The sequence below is a fragment of the Molossus molossus genome, unplaced genomic scaffold (genome assembly GCF_014108415.1).
Source record: "Molossus molossus isolate mMolMol1 unplaced genomic scaffold, mMolMol1.p scaffold_m16_p_19, whole genome shotgun sequence".
NCBI lineage: Eukaryota > Metazoa > Chordata > Mammalia > Chiroptera > Molossidae > Molossus > Molossus molossus.
This window is the reverse complement of record NW_023425354.1, coordinates 2,745,281-2,771,961: the sequence shown is the minus strand read 5'-3', so window position 1 is coordinate 2,771,961 and position 26,681 is coordinate 2,745,281. Positions and strand designations below refer to the sequence as shown.

The 26,681-nt window shown below is 53.3% G+C and overlaps 1 protein-coding gene and 1 long non-coding RNA gene across 2 annotated transcripts in view; one reads left to right on the top strand and one right to left on the bottom strand.

Annotated features, from left to right (window-relative positions):
- CYTH1 (cytohesin 1) overlaps positions 1 to 26,681 on the bottom strand; it is a 75,528-nt gene that overhangs the window by 40,556 nt on the left and 8,291 nt on the right. The gene's annotated exons all lie outside the window — the stretch shown is intronic.
- Positions 793 to 4,760, top strand: LOC118634829. Its single transcript, XR_004960415.1, has 3 exons — positions 793 to 896; positions 4,414 to 4,504; positions 4,593 to 4,760. It is a non-coding gene; the product is annotated as an uncharacterized LOC118634829 (long non-coding RNA).

Sequence of the window (26,681 nt, the reverse complement as noted above, 5' to 3'; positions counted from 1 at the left end):
CCCCCATCCACGACGCCCCCTCCATCCACGACGCCCCCCCCATCCACGACGCCCCCCCCATCCACGACGCCCCCTCCATCCACGACGCCCCTCCATCCACGACGCCCCTCCATCCACGACGCCCCCTCCATCCACGACGCCCCCTCCATCCTCGACGCCCCCCCCATCCTCGACGCCCCCTCCATCCACGACGCCCCCTCCATCCACGACGCCCCCTCCATCCACGACGCCCCCTCCATCCACGACGCCCCCTCCATCCACGAGACGCCCGACGCCACCTCCATCCACGACGCCCCCTCCATCCACGACGCCCCCCTCCATCCACGACGCCCCCTCCATCCACGACGCCCCCTCCATCCACGACGCCCCCTCCATCCACGACGCCCCCCCATCCACGACGCCCCCCATCCACGCGCCCCCTCCATCCACGACGCCCACTCCATCCACGACGCCCCCCTCCATCCACGACGCCCCCTCCATCCACGACGCCCCCTCCATCCACGACGCCCCCTCATCCACGACGCCCCCTCCATCCACGACGCCCCCTCCATCCACGACGCCCCCTCCATCCACGACGCCCCCTCCATCCACGACGCCCCCCCCCCATCCACGACGCCCCCCATCCTCGACGCCCCGCTCAGCCTCACCCTGCTCCACGTCAGAGCCGAGGTTTCGGATTCGCAGCCCAGCGTCTCCACCCCCTGCATCAGGGCTGGTCTCTGAGGTCACTTCCACAGGCAGCCACAGTGGCCGAGGGGGCACAGAGCCCCGACAGACCCTGCCACGGCCCACAGGGTGCCCTTCGTCTCCGCCAGCCCGGGGAAATGGCTTCCTGTTGTCCACAGTGTGGGCTGCCTGATGGCGGGGACACTGAGAATCTTCCGGAGTAGTCCGAGGTATTCCTCTTCTGTGAATTGCCTGTTCGTATCCTTCGCCCATTTTCTGATTGGTTATCTTTTCTCATTGGTTTGGAGATTACTAACTTGTATGTCGCGAATAATTTTCTCACACACTGACACTTCTTTTTAACGTCAATTGTGGTATGTTTTGTCTGAGAGACATTTTGATGTTCCAATCAAATCCCTAGTCTTGTCCTCCCTCTTCGTACATCCTCGGGCACCCTGACCGCGGGCACCGCGCGGGCACCGCATCAGGAGCTGGGAGGGCAGGGAAGCGAGAAGCAAATGCAAGGATGGGTGTCGGGTGGTAAATGCTACGGGGCGTCGAGGTCGGGCTCTTGAGGACAGCCAGGAGGCCAGTGTGCTGCAGCAGAGGGGACAAGGTGAGGCGGAGGGGTGAGTGAGGAGGGTGGGAGGGCCCACTGGGGCCCTGGAGGCGGTTTTAAGGAGTCTGGTTCCGCGGCAGGTGAGCTGGCCGTGCTGCCAGGGCTCCACACAGAGAGGAAGGCCTGGCCTCCCTGGATGCTGGGGAAGAACAGCCCGCGGGCAGAGGGGCAGCGCGGGAGCCCTGCTGGGCGGCGGGCGCAGGCAGCGGCCGACTCCTGCTGTTCACTTGAGGCAGAGCCCAGGATTAGCTGGCGGGGCCCACGGAAGAAGTGAACAAGGTCACGGAAGAGCCCAGGCTCCAACCTGGGCAAGGAGGAGAGGGCGGCTTCAGGAGCAGGTGCACCCATGCCGCACGGCCCGCCTCAGCCTCGCGGCCCCTCGCTCGGCCCACTCGAGGCCCGGGCCCACTCTGCTCCTCTGGCCGGTGACCCCGGCTCTGCTGCACTGCTCGCCACTGCACTCGGGCCCCACGGCCCCTGCACTCTGAAACGAGCCCTAATGGTCACAGCCGTCACTGTGCGCCCAGCGAGCCCCCACAGACCCCGGCCGGCCTCGGAACAGCTTTCTGTCTGGCTCCCAGAAGCCACTGGCAGAGGGGCTGCCACTTGGGCCTTCAAACTGGGAGCGCAGAGGGGCCCAACTGGCCCAACCCCACTAAGAGGCACATCTTCAACCCCTTCAAATGGAAATCCAAAGCACCAGTTATACGTTTGACTGAGTGACTGCATAGCTACCACCCACACAGGCACATTTTTGAGACTGGAAACGGGTGCTGTTCAGAATGGCATCAGCCAACAGGCACACACCGGGCTGCCTGGCAACCTGAACTGAGTCATCCTTGCCCACCACTGGCTGGAGCAGCGGCCCCGGCAGAGTGAGGAGGGAGAGCGGAACGAAGCTATTCGGAAGGAAGCCGTGCAGAGGATCCAAGTACACTCTGAAATCACCGAGAAGACAGCACGAAGCCAGAGCAGGCCTCTGGGCCTCAGAGCGGTGGTGAGTAAGGATGGGGCCAGAGGAGCCGGCCCAGGCCCTGGAGTGGGCACCACGCCACCCTCGGCGAAGACAACAGTTCACTGAGGTTGTTCTGTTCGTATCGTGGTCACAAGAGGCTGCTTGGAGGCAGGGGTTTTGACTCAAGACACCTTTTATTTTCAACTAATGAAATACTGCGAAGAACCTTGACCCTCCCCTGGTCTGACCCCTCTGCTGAGGGATAAGATGAGAGTGTGCAGACACGTAATGGTTTAAAGTGACACCAGAAGAGCCCTAGCCAGTGGCTCAGTTCGTTGGAAAGACATCTGGTATACCAAATGCGGGTTCGATTCCTGGTCAGGACACATATCTGAGTTTCAGGTTTGATCCCCAGTCAAGGTGCATTCAGGAGGCAACCAATCGATGTTTCTTTCCCCCCCATGCCACCCACCCCTCTCTCTAAAAATCAATGAATATGTTCTCTGGTGAGGATTTTTAAAAAATGACACTAGTAGAAAACTTACATTAACATTCACACAATATTCTAGGGAAGTTATTTTCTCAGCACGACACGCACATCAGTCATGATCCCAAGGAGAGAGATGCACTCCAAGTGGGTCTGACGGTCAGGAAAGGGCTGTCTATAAAAGTGAGGCAGGGTTCGGGCAGGAGTGACGGAGCCTCCAGCACCAGCAAGAGGGAGCAGCTGTTACCAATGCCAGTTACACCAAAAGGTTGTGGGTTCGATTCCCCAGCCACCTGCAGGGGAGGTGGCTGAAGACAGAGGCTGCTGGACAGGAGCTTGGGCAGAGGGTGCAGCTAACCCTCGGCTGCGGGCATGGAGCTAACACCTGGACCTCGCTGTCCTGTCGCACTCCCGCAGACAGCAGGGACAGGACGCACAGAGTGGAGATGCTGGGAGCCACTCCGAAGTCTTCAGGGTCCCCTTCGTCTGCCAACTCAGCCCCAGCTCCTTATCCCGGTTTCAAGACACTCCTTAATCCGACCCTGCTGCCCTCCTGCCCCTCGTCTCTCACCACTCGTGCCTGGTTGTTTCCTTTAAGCAAAATAAAGTGCACACATCATATGAAAAGAGAGCAGAACCTAAGGCTCAAAACAGAAAACCACAGCTTCCTGCCCCAGCCTACTCCACCCCAAGTACTGCTCCATAGAGGAAGTTCTTTCAGCTACTTCTTCTGCTAATTAGCCTCGCGTTTCTAAATAACAGGCTCATGCCATTTGTTCTCAGTTGCAGACATCAACTGCCTGCCACAGAGGATGAAGATGTAGCTTTTACCCCCACCCCCTCACACATGCACACACGCATACCCACCCAGTATACCTGCATATACATTCCTGATTAAATTCGTATTTCCATAAATATAGTTCACAGCTTAGCTAAACCATGTCTGTGATGGAAGTTACCATACAGGCAGTAAGTGCCTACTTTTCCCTGTTTGCTTAGCTCTGTCTGTTACTGACTGATCACCAGACTCTACCAAGGTATAAAGCTATCAGTACGTCCACGTGCCACATGATCTGCTCTCTGGGACGGCCCTCCACTAATCTCCACTCACACTCGAGCCCGGTCTTGCTGCTTGCTCCTGGGCCTCATTTCCCGCAGCACCCTGAGAATTCCCCCGGCTTCCTAGGGCTGGTTTCTTTGATTCCATGTGTCCTTCTTTCTTGAATGACAAGAAAGAGTGTTGTAAATTCTGGGTGTCTAAAACACCTCTATTCTTCACACTTGACTGACATTTCAGCTGGGTATAAAATTCTAAGATGAAATCATTTTCCTCAGAATGATGGAGACGTTCTCTGTTTTCTGTCCCTGTACCACTGTTGGTTATGATGCCATTCTGATCTCCAGGGTGTTTATATGTGACCTTGTCACCTCAGAAAGCTTTCAGGATCTTATCTCTACCCTAGATGTGAAATTTCATAGAAAGGTGGCAAAATTGAGTCTTTTTTCATACATTACGTTAGCCACTAGGTAGACCTAGTTCTAAAATTTCCTCTGATATTTTCCTATCCTTTTTCTTTCAGTTTTCATTTTTTGGAATTTTATTAGACACTAGATCTCCAATGTGGATCATTTAACTTTTCTTATCTTTCATTCCTACTTCTATCTCCTTGTTGAGCTGCTTTCTAGGAAATATTCTTGCAATGGACTGAATATGTCTCCCCAAAATTCCTATGTGGAATCTGCACCTAACGCTGTTTGGAACCGGAGCCTTTGGGAGGTGAGTGGGCAGTGAGGGTGAAGCCCCCATGATGAGATTGGTGCCCTGATAAAAGGGCAGGGGGCTAACACATGCTCTTTCCACCAAGTGAAGACACAGCAAGAAGACAGCCCTCTACAAACCAGAAAGAGGGCCCTCACAGGAGCCTGAGCATGCTGGCACCTCACTTCCGGCCTCCACTCTCTGAGAAATAACTGTTGTCTACGCCATCCGGTCTGCGGTCCTGTCATAGCAGCCCAAACTAAGACAATGCTTCACCTCATCTTCCAACCTTTCTATGAAATGTTTTAGTTTTGCTTTTTTGAATTTGCAAGAACTCAGTTATCTTTTTTGATAGTATCCTATTCATGTTTCAATAATATATCTGAAATTGTAAGTATATAGTTTTTAAAGCTGTCTTCTAGATATTCTATGACCTGTCTCCTCAAATTTCTATTCTCTTGTTTGCCTTGTTCTCGTCAATGTTGAGGATTTCCCTTCACTAGCTAGTAAACACGGGCTGTTCCTTTACCATTAAGAGTGAGGCACTAACAACCTGATGAGAAGCACTGTGTGGTGGGCATGGCTAACTCCTTGTCTTTGATGAGGTGTGTGATGTTAGCTGGTATTGATTTTGCAAGCCTTATACCTTCCAGGCCCTCGGGCCTGCTGTTCCCCACCCCTGCTATAAACCAACAATGCAGTAATGCATAGAGACCTCCCAATGAGGGGCTCTGCAGGTTCTTTTTTCCTGGGCTAGTGATCCAAAGCAGCACTGCCCAGCCTCCTCCCGGGCTACAGGCTACAGTCCGGGCCAGCAGCACTGGGCAGCCAGAGAGCACAGAGGGGAGCTGCTCAGAGACCTGGGCATTCTAACTGCTCACGCGAGCACGGCCACCCTCCCCCAGCGCTGAGCCTCTCCGCACATCTGTCCTCCAAGGCCCCTGGTGCCTGCAAGCCTGCCTGGGATTTGGGGGTAAATCGCTGTTTCTGATGTTTTGGGCACACAGCACATAGTGTCCCACAACCCCACAGGTGCATCTGTGAGCGGGGTGGACGTTGCAAAGCCCTCGGTCCTCTCCGACAGAAACCCAGACACCTGGGATACTGCAAACTCTCGTCCGCTCCCGCGCGGGTCACCTGAACACGTGGACTGCACTGTCTTTGCTCACAGGCGGCTAGCTCCCAAAGGGTCCGGAAAAAGACTCGAGGGGAAGAAATACGCTGTGTCCCAGGGAACTGGAATACAGAAAGACTTCTGACACGCGCCTGCCCACCTTGCACCTGGCAAAGCAGCAATGGGCTTCTGATCACACTGGTCAGTGCACAACTGTGCGTAGCAGATTTTACCACTTTTATCATCAAAAGAAAAAATCAAAATCAATTAGATATCAAAAAACCCAAAACCCCAAACCATGCCCTTGTGCCCTTTATTTTATGTACACAATTTGAATTTCGATTTTTTTCCAAGAGCAATCAACTTTTCCAAGAGAAAAATAAGAATGAGAAAGGCCAACTCTTCACAGTGGCTGATCTTATTTTCCACGAAAATCCATTCCCATCTTGGCCGGTTTGGCTCAGTGGCTGGAGCACTGGCCTGCAGACTGAAGGGTCATGGGTTCGATTCCTGATGAAAGTCAAGTACCTGGATTTCAGGTTTGATCCCTACTCCGGTCAGAGTCGTGCGGGAGGCAACCAGTCGATGTGGCTCGCTCACGTCCATGTTTCTCTCTCTCCCTGCCCTTCCCTTCCACTCTATCTAAAAATATCAATGGAAAAATATCCTCAGGTGAGGATTAACAAAACAAACAAAAAACAGCTCCACTCCCAATGCCAGAAAATGTACCAGGTTGAGTTTATGTGCGTTTTTTCGGAGAAGGGCGCTGACAGGTTCACCAGCCGCTGGGAAGACCCCCCGAGTCTTCGCTGAGTGCGTGGAGGAGCCCTGTCCCCAGGGAATCCTGGTTAAGTGATGCCCCGCTTTCTGGGGGTGATGGAGTGAGGCCCTGTGGGACTGCATTCAGCAGTCATCACCATCACCACTGTCCTAGGGGACACTTGGAAACGTGTCCTGTGTGCTAAACACACCTTTCCCCACAAAGACAGAGACACAGCATGACTCACAAATGAGAAAGAAGAAACCTCACGTTGTGATAAACTTCACATTACGCCTGAAAGCAGTTGCTACAACAATTTTAATGCCCTTTTTAAAAAGTCAAAAATAGTGGATGTGGTCAATTTGATCCACGCTGCCCTCTGCTGACCACTTGAAGAGACTGTTAACAGAGTTACCATCAGCCACTTTTGCCAATAAATTACCTTTGCAAGGTATGTACACAGGAAGAGGGAAGGACATTCCTGTTCTCCCTAGAATATGGGCCGTGCCCTGGAGGTGCCCACCAGCACCTGTTTTCTGGAAAGGTTTCATACCAAAGTTGGTCTGTCTCCGTCCATACACTCTGGCTAGTCAGTGGGAACAGGAAGAGCCGGGCACACACAGGCCACACACACAGTTAGCAGCAAGGAAACCAGCACGCCAGGCTGGTGATGTGTGGGGACCACAGGGAGCACGTGTGGGAGCGAGGGTTATTGAAGCATTAAATCTGGGGTCTGGGCAGGCTTCACTGAGAACATGAAGCCGGAGCCCTCCCCTCCCCCAGAGCACCAGAAAGACTGTGCAGGCTTCACCTTTCTCCAGTTCCGTGCTGGAGGAGTGCACTGCTGTTCTTCCTTTGTTTCTTTTTATCAAAGTAAACAGCTTGTGAAATAAAGTATAAATATTAAATGATCACCTTGATTTTTTTCACACAAAGAGGATTATCTAATCAAAGGCAGAATATATCAAACTTACTTTCTTCTTGTTTTAAATTACAGAAGAAATACACGATTACTACACTCTGGGGCTGAGGGGAAGTTGAAGAACATAAAAAATACAAAAAACTTACAACCCTTTTTACTGCTCACTTGACAAAGGTTAACAACATTCATCTTCCTACAAGTTCCTGTTTTTCAATTATTATGTGTTAGAGATTTTTCTGTCGGAGCATCTAGATCGACTTGAACCTTTGAAAACTGGGACATTCCACCGTCAGGGCTGCTCACACTCTGCTTTCCTGCCGACGGGCGAGCCCCAAGCTGTTTGCGCGCCGGCCACACGCTGCCCCGGTCAGCACCCTCCCGCACCTGTCTGCGCACCTGTGCAAGCCCGTCTGCCAGAGACTCGGAGAAGCTGGATTAGAGTCCACGGGTATGGGCACTTAGCTATTTTGAATGACTTCAGACTTGCAGAAAAATGGCCATAACATGGAGTTCCCCCAACATCCCCTAAGTTACCAGCTTACGTAAGCACAGTACAGCCGCAGAGACCAGAACATGATACAGAGCAATAAGGAGCCCAGCCATCCTACTGGGTGACACCAGCACGCTCACGAATGTCCTTGTTTCTGGCCCGGGATCCAGCCCAGGAGACCCCACTGCATTTTGCTGGCCTGTCTCCTGAGTCACTTCTTCGTGCCGGTTCCCAGGTCCTTGTGTGCTGTGGACTCAGTACTCTGCAGAGCGCTGGTCAGTTACTCTGTGACATGTTCCCCAACCTGGACTGGTCTGCAGTCTTCTGATTCGAGAAGTTCAGCACTTTGGGCAAGAATGGTACAAAAAATGAGGTTGTGTCCTTCTCGGAACATCGTGTCAGGGGTCCGTGATGCTACCCTTGAACATGTGGTAGAGTCTCGTCCACCAGGTTCCTGTAGATCCCCCGAGAGGACGAGGTGTCTGCCCCTCATCACCCCGTCATGCCCACCCATCTTAGTGTCACTGGCTACAACTTCCTCAGGCTGGCTGCTGTGTCTCCTGGCTCGTCCCCATCCCTTTAGCACGTCCTCACTCCCTGCCAGCGCGAGATCTCCAGGCACGCTCCTCTGCAGTGCTCCCTGCCCCAGCCCCGGACCACCGCTTCCCCAGGACCCCTGGTTCCTCCCTGGGGAAGGGTAGACACCCAGACCTGGGCCCTGGGTATACCAGGTAAGCGTCTTTAACAGCCGCAGACACGACCAACGGCGCTCTGAGCCCGCACCAACTACTGCCCCCACACCGGGCACATCCCCGCCCCTTCCCAGCAGTGCCCTTTCCCCGGGCGCTGGCACTCCTTCCGTGTGCAGGCGTGTCGGCTGCCCGGGTCTCTCCGGTGGGAAGCCATGTCCTTTGTTCTGTTTGCTGAGGTTGTCTGTCTTTTTATTGGTTTGTAGGGCTCTTTGTATTATTTTATTTTATTTATTATTTATTTTTTTAAATCCTCACCCGAGGACATTTTTGCATTTATCTTCAGATGGAGTGAGAGGGAGAGAGAGAGGGAGGAAAAGGGAGAGAGAGAAACATCGATGTGAGAGAGACACATCGACTGGCTGCCACCCACACGACCCCAACCAGAGCCGAGGACAAACTGCAACCGAGGCACATGCCCTTAGCGGGAACCAAACCCGGGTCTCTCTGGACCACGGGCCGGCGCTCTAACCGCTGAGCCAAACCAGCCAGGGCTCTTCATATATTTTAGATAATGATCATTTGCTTGTTAAGTGTTGCAAACATCTTCTACAACCATGCTGCCTATCTTTACTCTTTCACGACAGCTTTTGTCACACGAAATAGAATATAAATATTATCTTTATATATAAGTTCATTTATATGAAGTCAAGTCTGTCCATTGTTTTTTTTTCTTTCATGACTTCCCTGCTTGGGAAGTAGTGTTTCTTCCCTCTAAAGCTGTAAAATATTCACTTTAGAATGTATATAATACATATCTATGTATATGTAAGATATACTTAAAAACCTCCAAATAGATCATAGGTCAACATGTATATAACATATTATATGCAATTTTACATTTTCCAATGGTCACATTAAACAACTAAAAGAAACAGGTAAAATTAACTTTAATAATATTTTTTATTTAACCCAATATATCTAAAATATTATCATTTCAACATATAATCAATATGATAAATAATTAATAAGATAGTCTGCATATTTTGTACTAAAGTTTCAAAACCCAAAGTTTTGTGTGTTTTCTTTAAATCCTCACCTGAAGATATTTCTCCATTTATTTTCAGATAGAGTAGGAAGGGGGGGAGGGGAGCAGAGAGGGAGAGAAACATGGATGTGAGAAAGACACACCAACCAGTTGTCCCCAACCAGGGATGGGGACTGAACCACAACTGAGGTACATGCCCTTGACTGGAATCAAACCTGAGACTCTGGTCCACGGGCTGACACTCTACCACTGAGCCAAACGGGCCAGGGCCCAATGTGTTTAACTCAGAGCACACGCCCCGTCCCCAGCGGTGGCTAGCGGACCAGCCGGCACAGGGCGCGGGGCAGAGCACACGCCCCGTCCCCAGCGGTGGCTAGTGGACCAGCCTGCACAGGGTGCGGGGCAGAGCACACGCCCCGTCCCCAGCGGTGGCTAGTGGACCAGCCTGCACAGGGTGCGGGGCAGAGCACACGCCCCGTCCCCAGCGGTGGCTAGTGGATCAGCCTGCACAGGGCGCGGGGCAGAGCACACGCCCCGTCCCAGCGGTGGCTAGCGGACCAGCCTGCACAGGGCGCGGGGCAGAGCACACGCCCCGTCCCCAGCGGTGGCTAGCGGACCAGCCTGCACAGGGCGCGGGGCAGAGCACACGCCCCGTCCGCAGCGGTGGCTAGCGGACCAGCCTGCACAGGGCGCGGGGCAGAGCACACGCCCCGTCCCCAGCGGTGGCTAGCGGACCAGCCTGCACAGGGCGCGGGGCAGAGCACACGCCCCGTCCCCAGCGGTGGCTAGCGGACCAGCCGGCACAGGGCGCGGGGCAGAGCACACGCCCCGTCCCCAGCGGTGGCTAGCGGACCAGCCTGCACAGGGCGCGGGGCAGAGCACACGCCCCGTCCCCAGCGGTGGCTAGTGGACCAGCCGGCACAGGGCGCGGGGCAGAGCACACGCCCCGTCCCCAGCGGTGGCTAGTGGATCAGCCGGCACAAGGGTGCGGGCAGAGCACAACGCCCCGTCCCCAGCGGTGGCTAGTGGATCAGCCGGCACAGGGCGCGGGGCAGAGCACACGCCCGTCCCCAGCGGTGGCTAGTGGATCACCGGCACAGGGTGCGGGGCAGAGCACACGCCCCGTCCCCAGCGGTGGCTAGTTGGATCAGCCGGCACAGGGCGCGGGGCAGAGCACACGCCCCGTCCCTTCCCCAGCGGTGGCTAGTGGATCAGCCGGCACAGGGCGCGGGGCAGAGCACACGCCCCGTCCCCAGCGGTGGCTAGTGGATCAGCCGGCACAGGGTGCGGGGCAGAGCACACGCCCCGTCCCCAGCGGTGGCTAGTGGACCAGCCGGCACAGGGCGCGGGGCAGAGCACACGCCCCGTCCCCAGCGGTGGCTAGTGGACCAGCCGGCACAGGGCGCGGGGCAGAGCACACGCCCCGTCCCCAGCGGTGGCTAGTGGACCAGCCGGCACAGGGCGCGGGGCAGAGCACACGCCCCGTCCCCAGCGGTGGCTAGCGGACCAGCCGGCACAGGGCGCGGGGCAGAGCACACGCCCCGTCCCCAGCGGTGGCTAGCGGACCAGCCGGCACAGGGCGCGGGGCAGAGCACACGCCCCGTCCCCAGCGGTGGCTAGTGGATCAGCCTGCACAGGGCGCGGGGCAGAGCACACGCCCCGTCCCCAGCGGTGGCTAGCGGACCAGCCGGCACAGGGCGCGGGGCAGAGCACACGCCCCGTCCCCAGCGGTGGCTAGTGGATCAGCCGGCACAGGGCGCGGGGCAGAGCACACGCCCCGTCCCCAGCGGTGGCTAGCGGACCAGCCGGCACAGGGCGCGGGGCAGAGCACACGCCCCGTCCCCAGCGGTGGCTAGCGGACCAGCCTGCACAGGGCGCGGGGCTAGACTAGTCCCGGCGTGGTCGTGTCTTCTTGTAACGATTTCACACATGTACATGCAGGAAAGTACTGAGAGAACTGATGTCCACTAGTGACTGAGAAGAGTGTCTTGGCACACTGGAAATAAAGTGTTTCTAACGTGATAAGGGTACCTACCAACAACTCATAATAAATGCTACACTCTGGGGGGAACGATGGAAGCTTTTCCTTCGAGACTGGGACGGAATGAAGGTGTCCACTCTCAGCCACTCCACTCGAGCCAACCTTCTCCCCTGGGAGCGCGAGGCCCCTACGCCCCGCCCACTCCCCAGGGCACGAGGAAGGCGTAAGGCTTGGAAAGAGGAGAAAGGGAAACATACTGTCCCGGTTGGCTCCACCGTGCACACAGAGCAGGTGCAGGAACCTACACTGTTGAACAGAGTGGAGCAAGCTGCTGGCCACGGAATCAACACGCACAGCACAGTGCATTTCAGCACGTGGACACCCAGCGGCACCTCCAGCACCCAGACTAAATCTGCCGACGGTGTGCAGGGCCGTCGTGGAAGAAAAGTACAGAAGGTGCTGAACCACCACAGGGGCCCCACACGAATGGAGGAGGAGCTGTGCTCCTGACTCAGGACACTGAAGACGGCAGTGGTCCCAGGTGGTCACTGACGCGATGCCACTGCAGAGCACAGCCCAGAGGTTTTGTTTGTTTTAGGAACTAGAACACAGTGTGGTACTGGGACAGACCCACGGAACAGAATCCAGAACTCAGAAGCAGCCCTATGCAGACGTAAACACCTGACCTATGACAGACTAGGGGAGATCACAGACCGCCTGTGCTGTAACACTGTTGGGCACACATCCGGCAGAAGAATACCAGGAAGTGTGACTATGAATGGTCACGGCAGTATCTATAGCAATCACCCCAAACTGGAAACCACCTAAATGTCCATCAGAAGTGGAACCATTTTTTTTAAATTGCAGCATATTCAAACAATGAAACATTACACTTTGGTAAAAATGAAGACTACAGCCTTGCCGGTGTGGCTCAGTGGACTGAGCGCACCATCCCACGGACTGAGGGGTTCCGGTTCCATTCCCCGCAGGGCACATGCCTAGGTTGCAGGCTCAATCCCCAGTCGGCGGGGGGGGGGGGGGGGGGGGGGCGGTGCGGGAGGCAGTCAATCAATGTTTCTCTCTCACATCAATGTTTCTATTTCTCCCTCCCTTCCTCTCTAAAAAAATCAATAAAAACATATTTTAAAAAAATGAACAGACTACAGCTACACGAAGCAAGACAATATAAATTTACTGGATGTAATGGTAAGCAAAAAAGCCGCCAAAATTACAAGGAAACTTTATTGGAAGAACCTCATACCAAATCCCAGAGAAAGTGTTAAGGACAGACTAAGACATTTTCTTTTTTTTTTTCCCCCATTTTTAAAAATCTTTATTGTTGAATGTATTACAGATGTTCCTCATTTTTCCCCCATTGACCCCCTCTTCCCCTCTCCCACCCCACCCCCCACCCCCGCCTTTTCCCACACTGTTGTCTGTGTCCATTGATTACGCATATAAGTTGTTTGGTGTATTTCTTCCCACCCCCCAACCCCCTTCCCTTTGAGGTTTGTCAGTCTAGCAACCAATTTGTTCTTCTTAACCCCTTCACCTTTTTCACCCATTCCCCCAATCTCCCCTCCCATCTGGCAACCAACAAAATGTTCTCTGTATCTATGAGAATGTTTCTGTTCTGCCTGATTCCATTGTCAGTAGATATGTATTCATTGCCATTTTGTTTGTTCATATATTTTATCTTTTTCTTCAAAAAGACCCTTCAACATTTCATATAATAACGGTTTGGTGGTGATGAACTCCTCTAACTTTTCCTTGAGACACTTTCTTATATGCTAACTCAGCACACAGACCCACACATGCTCTCCCCCAGGGCAATTTCAGACAATGTGTTTCTGCAAACTTAAGGTAAACCAAAATCAGAAAGAAAAGAAAAAAAAAAAAAAAACAGACCAAGGAGAAGGTGAGCCGACAGAGAGGCAAATCCCAGAGCAGCTCTGCAGGGAAGTCTAACAGCAGACCCGAGAGCAGCCCGCTTGAGCTTCTAGAAAAATGCTGGGCACGATCCAGGGGAGACAGCTGACTGGTGTGTTTAAACAGACAGAAATCGGAGAGTTTTAGAAAGCAACTGATAATTTCAAAGAAAACAAGACAAAGGACAAACGGAAGCAATGAGCAGCTCCAGGAAGACAACTGTGCAAGGAAGACAGCGTGGCTGCAGCACCATGCAGCTCAGGAGAGCGTGGTCCACGGCACGTCCCCAGACCCTGTGCAGATGGCAATCAGGAAGCAAGAGGAGGACGAGGTTTGACATTTGGAGCTAAGTCGTGCAACAAACAGCTAAAACAATCCCAAATGGTGGCCCTAGTGCAAGGGTCCAACGTGGGGCAGGGGGACCGCTATTTTTCCATATAACCCTTTAGTTCTGTGACATTTTTCTTTTCACTAAGATGACAAATGTTTGTTTGTTATTTGTTATTTAAAAGACATATTTATGTATTAGATTTTAAATAAGGGGACTGAAATCCACGCAATACTCCCAAATATAAAAGATCATATGGAATAAGTGTTGGTTATATCGAGGGTCCCACTATTTTTAAGAAGACTTAACAATATTTCTAAAATTTCTTTAATTAAATGTTAGATTAGATTTCCTAAAGGAGGATTTTTTAAAATTTGAGATATCATTTACCAACCATAAAATTCACTTGTTCAGTGGTTCTAGTTCCCACAGTTACATAACTGTCACTACGGTCTAATGCCAATGCTTCCATCACCCAGAGGACCGCCTGTCCCGGTCAGCAGGCACTCACTCCCCACGGCCCGCGCCCCCGGGTCCTGGTGACCACTGATGGACGGACACTGGGCAGCTATGAACGATGCTGTCAGAAGCATTCAGGTATGTTTTGTGTGGTGTACATATTTTAAACTATGTATGTTTATCACTGTAACAGAAACAAATGTTAAAATATTTTCTGTTTTTCTATCTAAATCCTACATATTCTTCAAAGCCAGCTCCAGAGCCTCCCCCGTGGCGCTCTGGCCTCACCCATCATGCTCCATGTACAGGAAACAAGCCGAAGGTGTTGACCCAGATTTGTGATGAGTTTCACCTGAAACATTTTATGATCTGTGAACTAAGACTCCTGGTCTCAAAAATGACAGTGTCTGCGGACCTGCTTTCTGTGCTCGCGGTAATCACAGAGCAATCATGTAGGTGTGCCGCCACTCGGTGTAAACACCCATCAGCCCACCGTGCGATGAGTCCCGGGTCACAAGGAAAATGTTTCAAGATCAAAGAGACCGACAGGACTTTGCAGGCGCAGCAGAGACTGGGCGATCAGGACAGTTCATTCTGACTGAATTAAAGTAATGTGTCTCCGCATCAGCATTTATTATAGGTTCAATTCATGTTTAGAACAGTCTTCCTGGTACTTTCACTACCTGGGGAATACAAAGCACATGTGTGGGGGTGGTTACATGAAACTCGAGGGGTTGTGTGTGCACTACTAAACCAAATACAAGTAGGAATTTTTAGAAAACATGTCCCAGCTTCACTAAACATGCAAGGGCTGGCACGGTGGAGTGCAGGTCCAGCGTGTCTGTGAGCGGAGTTCTGGGGCAGCAGTGAGCACAGGTGGGCAGGGCACAGGTGGGCAGAGCACAGGTGGGCAGGGCACCGGTGGGCCGGCTCCGGTCTCTGCCACGGAGGTCCGCTGGGGCGCACGGGCACCCACACCCCCTCCTGTTTCCTCTGCTCTCTCCTTCTGCCTCACTGACTTGACATCACTCCTCTGTAAACCACAAGACCAGCATTACAAAACCGGTGCACCCCACCCATCCTTGTCCTCTGCTGACAGAGCAGGCTGTACCCTGGCGACGAAGCCATCACGTGACTGAGCCGGGAGGAAGGCGGAGCAGGCCACCCACTGCCGGGGCAGCACGGAGGGCAGAAGGCAGGACCACAGTCAGCCTGCCCAAACGGTCTTGACATGGCCATGACTGATTCGAAAACAAACTGTTTTGTCGGAAGTCTAATCTCTTTGTTTTAGAAAGAAGGTGGTCTCAGTAAAAAACAAACGAGAAAACTATTTTCAAAAGGACGTTTCTTCTTCAGACTTTCTTCAAGCTCTTCCTTAAACCACTGTCCCGATGACTGTCTTCCCTGAACATTCTGACCAGGTTCCAAGTGGTGCCCAGTGTGCAGAAGCTGCCGTCGCCCAAAGAAACAGCAGGCTCCCACAGCAGTGTAAATGTACTGCACCCGCTCTTTCTCGGGCTGTTTGCTCTGGGTCAGCTGGAAGAGGAACCGCCTATCGACAGTCAGCACTGACTCCCACGTGCCCAAAGGGGGCAAGTGTGACCGGGGTGCCTAGGGAATGCAGGGGCTCCACCAACATGGCAGCAGCACGGGTGGAGAAAGGCTGATGGCGTCAGAGCACGTCTGGAGGTAACAAGGAAAGGACCACTAATGCCCTGGGTATGGGTACGAGACCAGGAGGAATCGGGCTGATGCCAGCATCTGGTTTGCACACCCGTGTGATGGACACGCTATGTCCTAGGACGCGGGCACAGCATCAGGGGCTCTGTTGTGTGGCACCTGAGGGAAGACAAGGGAGGCAGAGCGCTCTCATTTGGAGATACAGCTGGTCCTCATGACTAGGTGGTTATGTCCCAGAAAATCCTCGCTGCTGACTTTCAAGTGGCAAATTCTGAACCAACGCTCCAGGAGAAATACAGGGCTGGGGTCCCGTGGACCCTCTCAACATTTTCCAGCCATCAGCGCATGAGCTTGCCTCAGGTGTATTTCTGTTAAGGACGCCTCATCCATCTACCGCTGACTGGCTGACAGTGATCACACCTGGAAGAATGGACCAATGCGCTTCCTCCGTGAGGCGCAGCGCAGCCTTCCTGGGCCAGGTGCTTTTAATAGCCAGAGAAGCGGCCCCAGCAGGGCGCCGACCCCGCAGGGTGCCGACCCCGCAGGGCGCCGACCCCGCAGGGCGCCGACCCCGCAGGGCGCCAAGCAGCAGGGCGCCGACCTAGCAGAGCGCCAACCCTGCAGGGCACCAACCCCACAGGGTGCCAACCCCTCAGGGCGCCGACCCAGCAGAGTGCTGACCCTGCAGGGCGCCAAGCAGCAGGGCACCGACCCCACAGGGCACCAACCCAGCAGAGCGCTGACCCCGCAGGGCGCCAAGCAGCAGGGCGCCGACCCTGCAGGGCACCAACCCAGCAGAGCGCTGACCCCGCAGGGCGCCAAGCAGCAGAGCTCCGACCCAGCAGAGCGCCAACCCCGCAGAGCGCCAACCCCACAGGGTGCCAACCCCTCAGGGCGCCGACCCAGCAGAGCGCCAACCCTGCAGGGCAGCAACCCCATAGGGCACCAACCCCACAGGGCACCAACCCAGCAGAGCGCTGACCCCGCAGGGCACCAAGCAGCAGAGCGCCAACCAATTAGTGCACCAACCAACCAGAGAGCCAACCAAACAGCGCCAACCAATCAGAGCGCCAGCGGCAGGAACGCCACCAACAAAGCAAGGCCACCGCGGACCCTGCGACGGCCACTCGCATTTTCCGCTGCCCTGCGCTTGGGGGCTCGCACACGGCCACAAAAGCACCTCTTGTGTAACTTGGGGTTACGCATAAATGGGAGTGGGCAAATTCACACATACGGGTCCAAAATATGAGGACCGGCCTATAAATCGGGGAGACACCAGAGGGCAGTACTACTTAGAGCTATATCAAATGATAATCCCAAATGTTTAAAAAGATCCAGTTCCCAGGCACCAAACAGAGAAACCTGACCCATTCACAGTCTGTACCCTGTTCCAGATGCTTGGGGTCAGGGGACTCTCGGTCTCCCTCCGCCAGCAGCTACAGAGCTGACGGTGACCTCCATCCGCTGGAGGACCCTGCTGGCCTCCAGCAGTTCCGGGCGGGAAGGGAGAGAGATTCCATCCACCTCCTCCGCTGGCAAGGAGAGCGCTCTGCCGCATACATTTGGCGATTTTCACAGAAACCACCGTGAGAAAGTATCTAACTGAGGAATGTCATCAATTACCTATCTGGTCTCCAGACGGAGGCCAAGCAGCCCTGCTGCCGACCAGGAGGAGCCCACCTGAGCCCCACCTCTGCAAAAGCACGCCACTCAGTCTGGAACTCTGACCACGGAAATGTGCGATGTCACAAAGCTGAGTGCGGTCGAGTTTCTTCCAAACTGTGAGATGCCTAACTAAATGCAGACTGCACTCCCTGGCCGGTTTGGCTCAGCCGTTAGAGGGTCGGCCCTCGGACCAGAGTCTCCAGGTCGATGCCGGTCAAGGGCATGTACCTCGGTGGCGGTTTGGTCCCGGCCGTGGTCAGAGTCCTGTGGAGGCAATCAATCAATGTGTGTCTCTGGCACTGCCCCCCCCCCCCCGGACCCCAATTCTATCTGAAGATAAATGGAAAAGTGTCCTCGGGTGAGGACTATAAGAGAGAAAATGCAGCCTCAGGTGGTTCTGCGGCGTGCGAAGCTCCAGCCTGTTCTGTACAAGGCAGTCCTGCCGAAGAGCCACGTGGAGCCTTGGCCGGGAAACAAGACATCAAGAACACACTGAGAACAGTCTGTTCAGGGGTACCAAAGCCCTCCCAAAGGTTGCTCTTCCTTTCGCGGAGTCTTTAGGCACATCCACGAAGCAGCTGGGGACTGGTCACCGGGCACGAGGCATCCCCCGCCCCCCAAGGCTGCCCGGCAGTAAAGAAGGCCTCAGAGGCCTGTTGCCTCAGTGGTAATCACATGGGATCTCTCCTGAGATAAACATGAAATTGAGCAGACTAACAATTAAGATAGAACAGTACACAATAAGGTACTAAGTGGACTAAATAGGGGATTTACTATACTGCAATTATGAAAAGACCAATGTTGCCAACTTTAAATTAAGTTAAATTACTTTTAGCTCCTACCATCTAACTCATCTAGGGACATAAATCACGGATTCTTTAAAATACCTTAATTAATACCTTATCTCCAAAGTAGATAATCTACCGGGTAGTTCAGACTCCAAAACCCCTTAACAACAGAACTGTTCTAAAATGACTTTGAAAAGAACGATTAAGCCCCCCCTACCGAAGACTGCCCACTTTGCGGGCAGTGGTACAGCTATCGAGTGGGTGGCAGTGCTGGCCGATGGGAGGGAGGGCTCCCATCAGCCAGCCAGCTGGGGAGGTGCAAGAGGCCACCCAGGTTCTGCCATATAGTGTTTGTCCCACAAACGTCACAGGCCAAAGCCACAAGGTGCTCTGAGAAGCTCGTCCAGACAGAGAAATGCTGAGCAGGGAAGGCACGGAGGCAACCTGCATGTGAGGCTGGCAGAACGTTCCAGAAGGCTGCCGCATGGCCACCCATTTCTGCATGTGAGGCTGGCAGAACGTTCCAGAAGGCTGCCGCATGGCCTCCCATTCCTGCATGTGAGGCTGGCAGAACGTTCCAGAAGGCTGCCGCATGGCCTCCCATTCCTGCATGTGAGGCTGGCAGAACGTTCCAGAAGGCTGCCGCATGGCCTCCCATTCCTGCATGTGAGGCTGGCAGAACGTTCCAGAAGGCTGCCGCATAGCCTCCCATTCCTGCATGTGAGGCTGGCAGAACGTTCCAGAAGGCTGCCGCATAGCCTCCTCTATCTGCATGTGAGGCTGGCAGAACGTTCCAGAAGGCTGCCGCATGGCCACCCATTTCTGCATGTGAGGCTGGCAGAACGTTCCAGAAGGCTACTGCATGGCCTCCCCTTTCTTCATGTGAGGCTGGCAGAACGTTCCAGAAGGCTGCCGCATGGCCACCCATTCCTGCATGTGAGGCTGGCAGAATGTTCCAGAAGGCTACTGCATGGCCTCCCCTTTCTTCATGTGAGGCTGGCAGAACGTTCCAGAAGGCTGCCGCATAGCCTCCTCTATCTGCATGTGAGGCTGGCAGAACGTTCCAGAAGGCTGCCGCATAGCCTCCCCTTTCTGCAGTGCTTGTAGGTGGATCTCCCCACCTGTAAGAGTTTATACTTTAAATGTTTGCATGAAGTTTTCTCCCCAATTTTAAGAAAGTACAAAATTGTGATTCTTACTGTAAGAGTAGAAAAAAATTTTTTCATTTACTTTGTAACTGTCCAAATTTTATGTCTCCTTTTATTTTTAAAGGTGAATTCAGATTTTTTTTTGATTGATGCAAAATAACATACTTTTGAAAACATTTTTAAACTGATTCATATATTCTACTTACATTAAATAAAAGCTTTTCTAAGAGTTATTTTAAAACTAGTTACATACCATCTACACATACCATTCCTTGTTACCTCTTACATTTCATATACAATAATAAACATTTTTAAGGGGGAAAGAAAGACCCTACTATACAAGCCGGTCATTCCCTTCACAGGTGTCAGCCCAGGAGGAAGAAGCACGTCCCACATTGACTGGGCAGCTTTATTCCCAGTGGCCCCGACCTGGAAGTCACCTACCCTCTCAGGACAGGTGGACAGACAGGTAACATGTGGTCTATCCAGACAGTGAAATAACCACTCAGCAGTAAAAAGGAATGACTGACACCTGACAACGACCTCCAACACTTCGTGCTGAGTGACAGCCAGACACAGAAGAATGCACAGTAGCGTGCCATTTATATAACATTCTGGGGCCCAGCCGACCGGTGTGGCTCAGGGGCTGAGCGTCGTCCCATGCGCTAAGAGGTCCCGGTTCGATCCCTATGGGAGCACAGGCCCAGGTTGCAGGCTCGATCCCTGGCAGGGGACATGCGGGAGGCAGCAGATCAATGTTTCTCTCTCTCTCGCCCTTCCTCTCCCTCTAAAAAAAATCAATAAAAAACATTTTTAAAAAAATCCTGGTTAAACACAAACTGATGTGTAGTGACAAAGAGCATTCCCGCGGGTGGCTGAGTGGGCCACACGGCCTCTGGGCGGCGGCAATGTCCTTGCGCTGCGGAGTCTCAGCGCACAGGCGCGAGACAGGCTTGTGAAGCTCACGCCTGACACGCAGTTCACTGGGTGCGAACTCTACCTTAACACAGTTAAATAAAAACTGCACGGGGAACTACAGTGTCTGTGGCAAACGGCCCAGCAGACATGAAGGCACTCCCTAGCACTAGTGCCCTTGGAGGGACAGTGTCGGCCTCTTAGCCTGCTGTCCATCTCGGCTGCCACTCTCCAGGCATTGCTGTGTGGTGACCCCCGACGGATATGTGAGGGCCCTCACTGGACCCTTCACAGTGACCCTAGAGGCAGGTCTGACAGGGTCATTAGCCCAATTCTGTGCCTCTTAGGGAGAGAGATCATCTGTCCAAGGCCCAAGTGGCCAGAGTACAGTTCAGGCTGACTGACGAGTAGCCTGGGACAGACACCTTGGACCGAGGAGGGGCAGACAAAGCCAGCAGGTCACATCTGAGAAGTCAGCCAGGCTGCCCCTCAGCAGGCCCTCAGCAGTCTCTACCCTACGAAAGACGAGTTCTAACCCTCTCTCTCCACAACTAAGTCTTGGTATGTGCACTCACTTTCAACGTCTTTGACACATTTTGGGGACACAGATGTCCATAAAAAGGCCTGCTGGTCACAAGGGGACACAGGAGTGCTGAGAAGTTTGGAATGCAAAATGCAACCACCGGCCCATGTCAATGAACACGGCACAAACTGGACTGCAGAGAGCCACGAGGTGGAAGCAGGTGAGTCCTCACTTAACTTGAACTTGAGAAATGCTCACGCGAACTCCGCACAGAAATGGGACAGGTGAAACACGCTATCCAGAGAAGCCAGCTCCTTCTCCGGGCTCGAGTTCTCCTTCCTCTAGAAAGGAAGGCCCCGAGAACGCTGTCATGTCTGAATCCAAGACCCAGAGAGCGTCCAGCTCTAGGAGCGTTTAGCAGCTATCTGCTCAATAAATGAACGAAGATGACCTGGGAAGACGCGGCCGTCGTTCTGACTCACACGACCAGCCAACATCCCCCCACCAACCCTGAGAAGAGAGAGGGAACCATAGTTAAAAGTTGTATCGAAAAGCCAGGGAAAGCAGGAATGGGGAGGAAGGGGTCAACGGGGGGAAAGGGGAGACATCTGTAATACTTTCAACAATACAGATTTTTTAAAAAGAAAAGCTAAGTAATTAAAAAACGATTCCACAGTGGGAAGGGTAAGTGAACCACCACCACACCCTGGTGTGCGATGTGAGCTGACCGAGCTCTGCAAGGCCACTTAGCAGTACACATCCACACTGAAACCAAAACGCTGAACTCACCGACCCACAGGTTCCCCCGTGGTGTCAAAGAATAATCAGAAGTGTGTGCAAACTTTTACCAACAACAACGTTACAGAGCTGTTATAGGAACAGTGGAAACTTCTAACAACCATTAATTACAGTGCCCCTGAACGATGCTTCATCGGGCAGAGACAGGCCACCATGGGCCCAGCACCCCACATGCCTTTCTGTCACATTCGGCTGGCAAAGGAGACCACAGCACAACCTGCGGCTCCCAGGGAGGGGCCTGGCTGTCTGCTGCGGCACAAGGTGCCAACCCCGGGTCCTGGCTCCTCAACTGCAGACCAAACCAGCTCAAGCGTGGCCATGTCCAGGATGGGGGTCGGGGGAGCAGCACTTCCTGGCTGAGCCCACCCCGCCGCCTGTGGTCACTGACCCGGTGAGCTTCACCACCTGGGCCCAGCCCGTGGAGCTGTGGTGAGCTGGCCACCACCTCACCTGTGCTGTCCTGTGAGGACGGGCTCCTTCGCTGCCCGATGCCACTCACAAGCTGTCCATGCACAGATTTCAATGGCAAAGAAAAAGTCTTAAAAATCTACAGTATTCCAGAGAACGGCTGGGACTATTTTTTTAAGCTTATTTTTAAATCCTGAAATTGAAAACAATTTTTAATCCACTCATGAATCCTACAATATCCAAAAAGGACTTAAGGCAGGTGACCATGTAGGAATCCACACAGAAGAAAGGGCTGAAAGGAAATGACACCAAGATGCCCACGGTGATGGCTCCCTGGGCTCATTCCTCTCCCTCTACTTTGCATGTGTTTGAATTTTCCGTAGCAACGGTGTTTTCGAGCGCTGAAGTACAGAGGCCAGACAGAATGACAGCCAATCCAAGCACGCTGCCTAAAGCGACCTCATTTTAGACGATCACTACCCGCCCCAGGACAGACCGAAGCTGCTCAGAGGACACCTCTGGCGAGGGGACTTGGCCTCGGTTCCTCACAGGCCTCGTGAGCCCGAGTGGGAAAGGGGAAGGACCTTCTCGGTCACTTCCTCTGCTGTACAGAACAGGGCTCAATGATGGCACCCGTCCAGGGACTGCCTAGCGACAGAGCCACACGGGGGAAGGTGTCTTCTAAAAGGAACAAACACAGACCATACAGACACTGGGGGAAGCTAAAATGGGGAGGTAAATGAACGTAGCTATAAAAGGAGTTTAAAACAAAAACAGAAAACCAAACTCGGTTATTTTTTGCTTCTTTGACCTGCCGAGCCTCTTCTTAAAAACCTCTGCTTGAAGCTCACAACCAGCTAAGGGGAGTTCTGAAGAGCCTCCAGCAAAACCACTTCAATGAGAGGATTACAGGTGGAGACATGCATGCAACACTCAGCCACGCTTCCCACAATCCTCGACACACAAATCCTCACACCATCTTTTCATGCAACCGACACAGGAAATGAGGGGGGCCATCTCTGGCCAGGCCGCCAAGGCCAGGCTGTGTGGCGCGACACGGGAGGGCAGCGTGAGGCTCCTGGGATGGGACTTTACACCTGGGCTTCTCAACTTTGGGAGGTTTGAAATGTGTGTGTACACACTTACGTACACATTCATTCATGCATTCTTGGATCCTCCACTAGAGGGTCCTGCTGCGTGAAGTATGCCTAGAGTAGGGCCCCAGGATAAACTGCTTTTTAAAATACTCACCCAGGACAAACTGCTTTTGTAAAACCCTCACCCAGGTGCCCTGACTGGTTTGGCTCAGCAATTAGAGCGACGGCCTGCTGACCAAAGAATCGCAGGTTTGATTCTGGTCAAGGCATGTACCTCGGTTGCAATTTGGTCCCCAGCCCTGGTCGGGGTCGTGTGGGAGGTAACCAGTCAATGTGTCTCTCTCACATTGATGTTTCTCTCTCTCTCTCTCTCTCTCCTCCCCCCACCCCGCCTCGCTTCCACTCTATCTAATATCAATGGAAACACACACACACACCCCCTGGGGTGAGGATTAACAAAAAAACAAACAGGACTTTACGAGCAACCTGTTTTTTCACTCAGCATCAAACGGCCACCCTCCATGCCTGTAACGGCAGCTCTCACACTTTTAAGGAGGCACCTAATATTCCATGACACAAATACACAACCATAGACTGAACCCCTCCTTGTGAGGGACAGGCAGGGGTGTCCAAGCTCTGACTCCCCCAGCAACGCCCCGGCTCACGTCCCTGCTCAGGGTCACTGGGCTCTGGAGCGCCTGCTCTCAGGAGGCGACCCCCCAGCGCCCACCCTGGCACACCCGAGCCTCCCAGCCTTTTGAGTCCAAAAGGAGCTACGGTTCTGGTCTTGTTCAGACTGCAGATCTCCAAGTGCAAGCAAGGTTCAGGGCCTGTGTGACCCAGCCCTGCTGGTCCTGCTGGAATGGGTGACGTGTAACTTATTTTTGTGCGGAAATCAACTGACCTTGGGGATAACACAAAGAACTAAAATCACTCCAACTTCCTGGAGCCTATTAAAACCCCTTTCATTTTTTTTCTTATTTATGATTTTAGAGAGAGGAAGCGAGAGGGAGAGACAGAAACATTCATGAGAGATAACACTGACTGGCCGCCTCCTGCATGTCCCCCACTGGGGATTTGGCCCACACCCTGGGCATGTGCCCTGCCCAGGAATCGAACTGGTGCATGGGTCAAGGCTCAACCACTGAGCCACACTGGCTGGGCAAAACCCCTTTAAAAATCAAAAGTGCCCTGGCCGGTTTGGTTCAGCAGTTGGAGCATCGGCCTGCGGTCCAGAGAGACCCGGATTCGGTTCCTGCTAAGGGCAGTTTGCAGTTTGTCCCTGGCCCTGGTTGGGTCGTGCAGGTGGCAGCCACTCGATGTGTACCTTTCGCATCGATGTTTCTCTCTCTCCCCCCCAACTCTGTCTGAACAAAAAATGGGAAAATGTCTATGGGTGAGGATAAAAAAATAAAAATAAAAAGTGACTTTTAACTATATGCTTTTCCCTACCAATTGATTATTTACTATAAAAATGTGTTGTTATTGTGATTAAAAAAAAATTTTTTTTTCTTTATTTGTTTTTTTAGAGAGGAAGAGAGAGAGAAAAACATTGATGAGAGAGAACATCAACTGGCCGCCTCCTGCATGCCCCCCACTGGGGATTTGGCCCACAACCTGGGCGTGTGTCCTGACCAGGAATCGAACTGGTGACCTCTTGGTGTGTGGGTCACCGCTGAGCCACACCGGCTAGACTATTATTGTGATTTTTAACGTAGAAATTTAAATTCCTCTTATTAGAATACTATATATACATATATTTATGTGTGTAAGAAAATGGGACCTTACAGCAGTATTAGAAAAAGAAAAAAACAGTAGTATTTAGCCGAAAACTTGGCTTTGTGTCCTTGAAACCAGGGTGGAAATGAACCCCAATGAGGAATTAACATGAATGTGTGAACGAGGACAGCGCCCAGCCTGCTCCCTCCACAGTGATGTCCATCATGACCCATGGAGACAAAGGGCAGGTGTCGGGGAAAATCAGCAATAAGCCCGCATCTCCCGCTAGAACAATGAACTCCTGTGCCTACCAAGCTCACTGTCACGGACGTTTCCACTACCTGAACCAGGACACGTTCTCTTTACCACGAGAGAATGCTTGCACAGACGCACTCCTCGCCCGAGCAGCGAGCTCCGGACCCCCGGACCCCCGCCCGAACCCCTGTCCCAGGAAGCGGCCGCGGACGGCCGCAGGAGCAGGAGCAGGAGCGGGCGGCCGCGGCTCAGCCGCTGTGCCCCGCTCTCCTTCCCGGGCTGTGAGCGCAGCTCTTCTAGGCCAGACACGCTGACCTCAACCAGACCACATCTGCACCTGCACTGGGGCCCTTCACGCTCGCGGGGCACAGCTCAGAGACCATGCTGCCCGTGCTGGGAGGGCGGGAACACCCCAGGGACAAAAGCACTCGGGTGGATGTGCTCAGCAGAAAAACAGGCCCAGGTGCCCCCAGGCTACTCCTGGACGGTGTGGATCTGTCATATTACATGGCAAAGGGGACTTAAAGCTGCCAGTCAGCTGACCTGGAGATGGAGGATTATCCTGGATTGTCTGCTGGGTACAATGTAACACAGGAAAGAGGGAGTGATGAGATGTGACAGACTCGAAGGCCACCGCCGCTGTGAAGATGTAGTGGGGTAATGGCGGCCTCTAGTAAGTGGGAGAAGCCAGGGCGCGGACTCCCCAGCCTTGACCCCAACATCAACGAGCTCCTTGCCCAGCTGGCGTGGCTCAGTGGACTGAGCGTTGTCAAATCCCACTCAGGGCGCGGGCCCGGGTTTCGGCTCGATCCCTAGTAGGGGGTGTGCAGGAGGGAGCTGAGCGATGTTTCTCTCTTCGGTGTTTCTATCTCTGTCTCCCTTCCTCTCTCCTTCTCTCTCTAAAAAAATCAATGAAAACATATTTTTAAAAAAGAATGGGCTCAATCAATGTTCTTTCTCTCTCATCGATGTTTCTCTCTCTCTGCCTCTCCATTCCTCTCTCTCTAAAAATCAATAAAGAAAAAAAATTTTTAAGAAAAGAATGGGCTCCTTCAACGAATCTGTTCAATAACCTGCAGCACAGGTTTGAACCAAAAACAAAAACTATCCCAACACCACCAAGACGTGGAACTCTGCAGCCCCGTCCCAGAAGGAAGGACGTGCGTGGCAGCGAGGGCAGAGAAGAGCAAGCAGGGCGGCGCAGTGACAGAGCATGGGCTCAGAGCCCAAGGGGCGTTGCCGATGTCCCTCCACCAACCCCATCTGATCCCAGTAGGCGGTCTGCGCAAAAGTCTCTCTCTCTGGAAACACACGGAACACTGGGGTCCCCCAGGCTCCCACTGCACCTACTATGCTCTGGACATTCTCCCACTGGTCACCTGCACTGGTGCAGGCCTGTAGTTTAACACTCTCCGTGGTCCCGGGACAAGCAAACCCTGACAGTGAGCGGCAGGCAGAACAGACACGCATCTCCGGCGG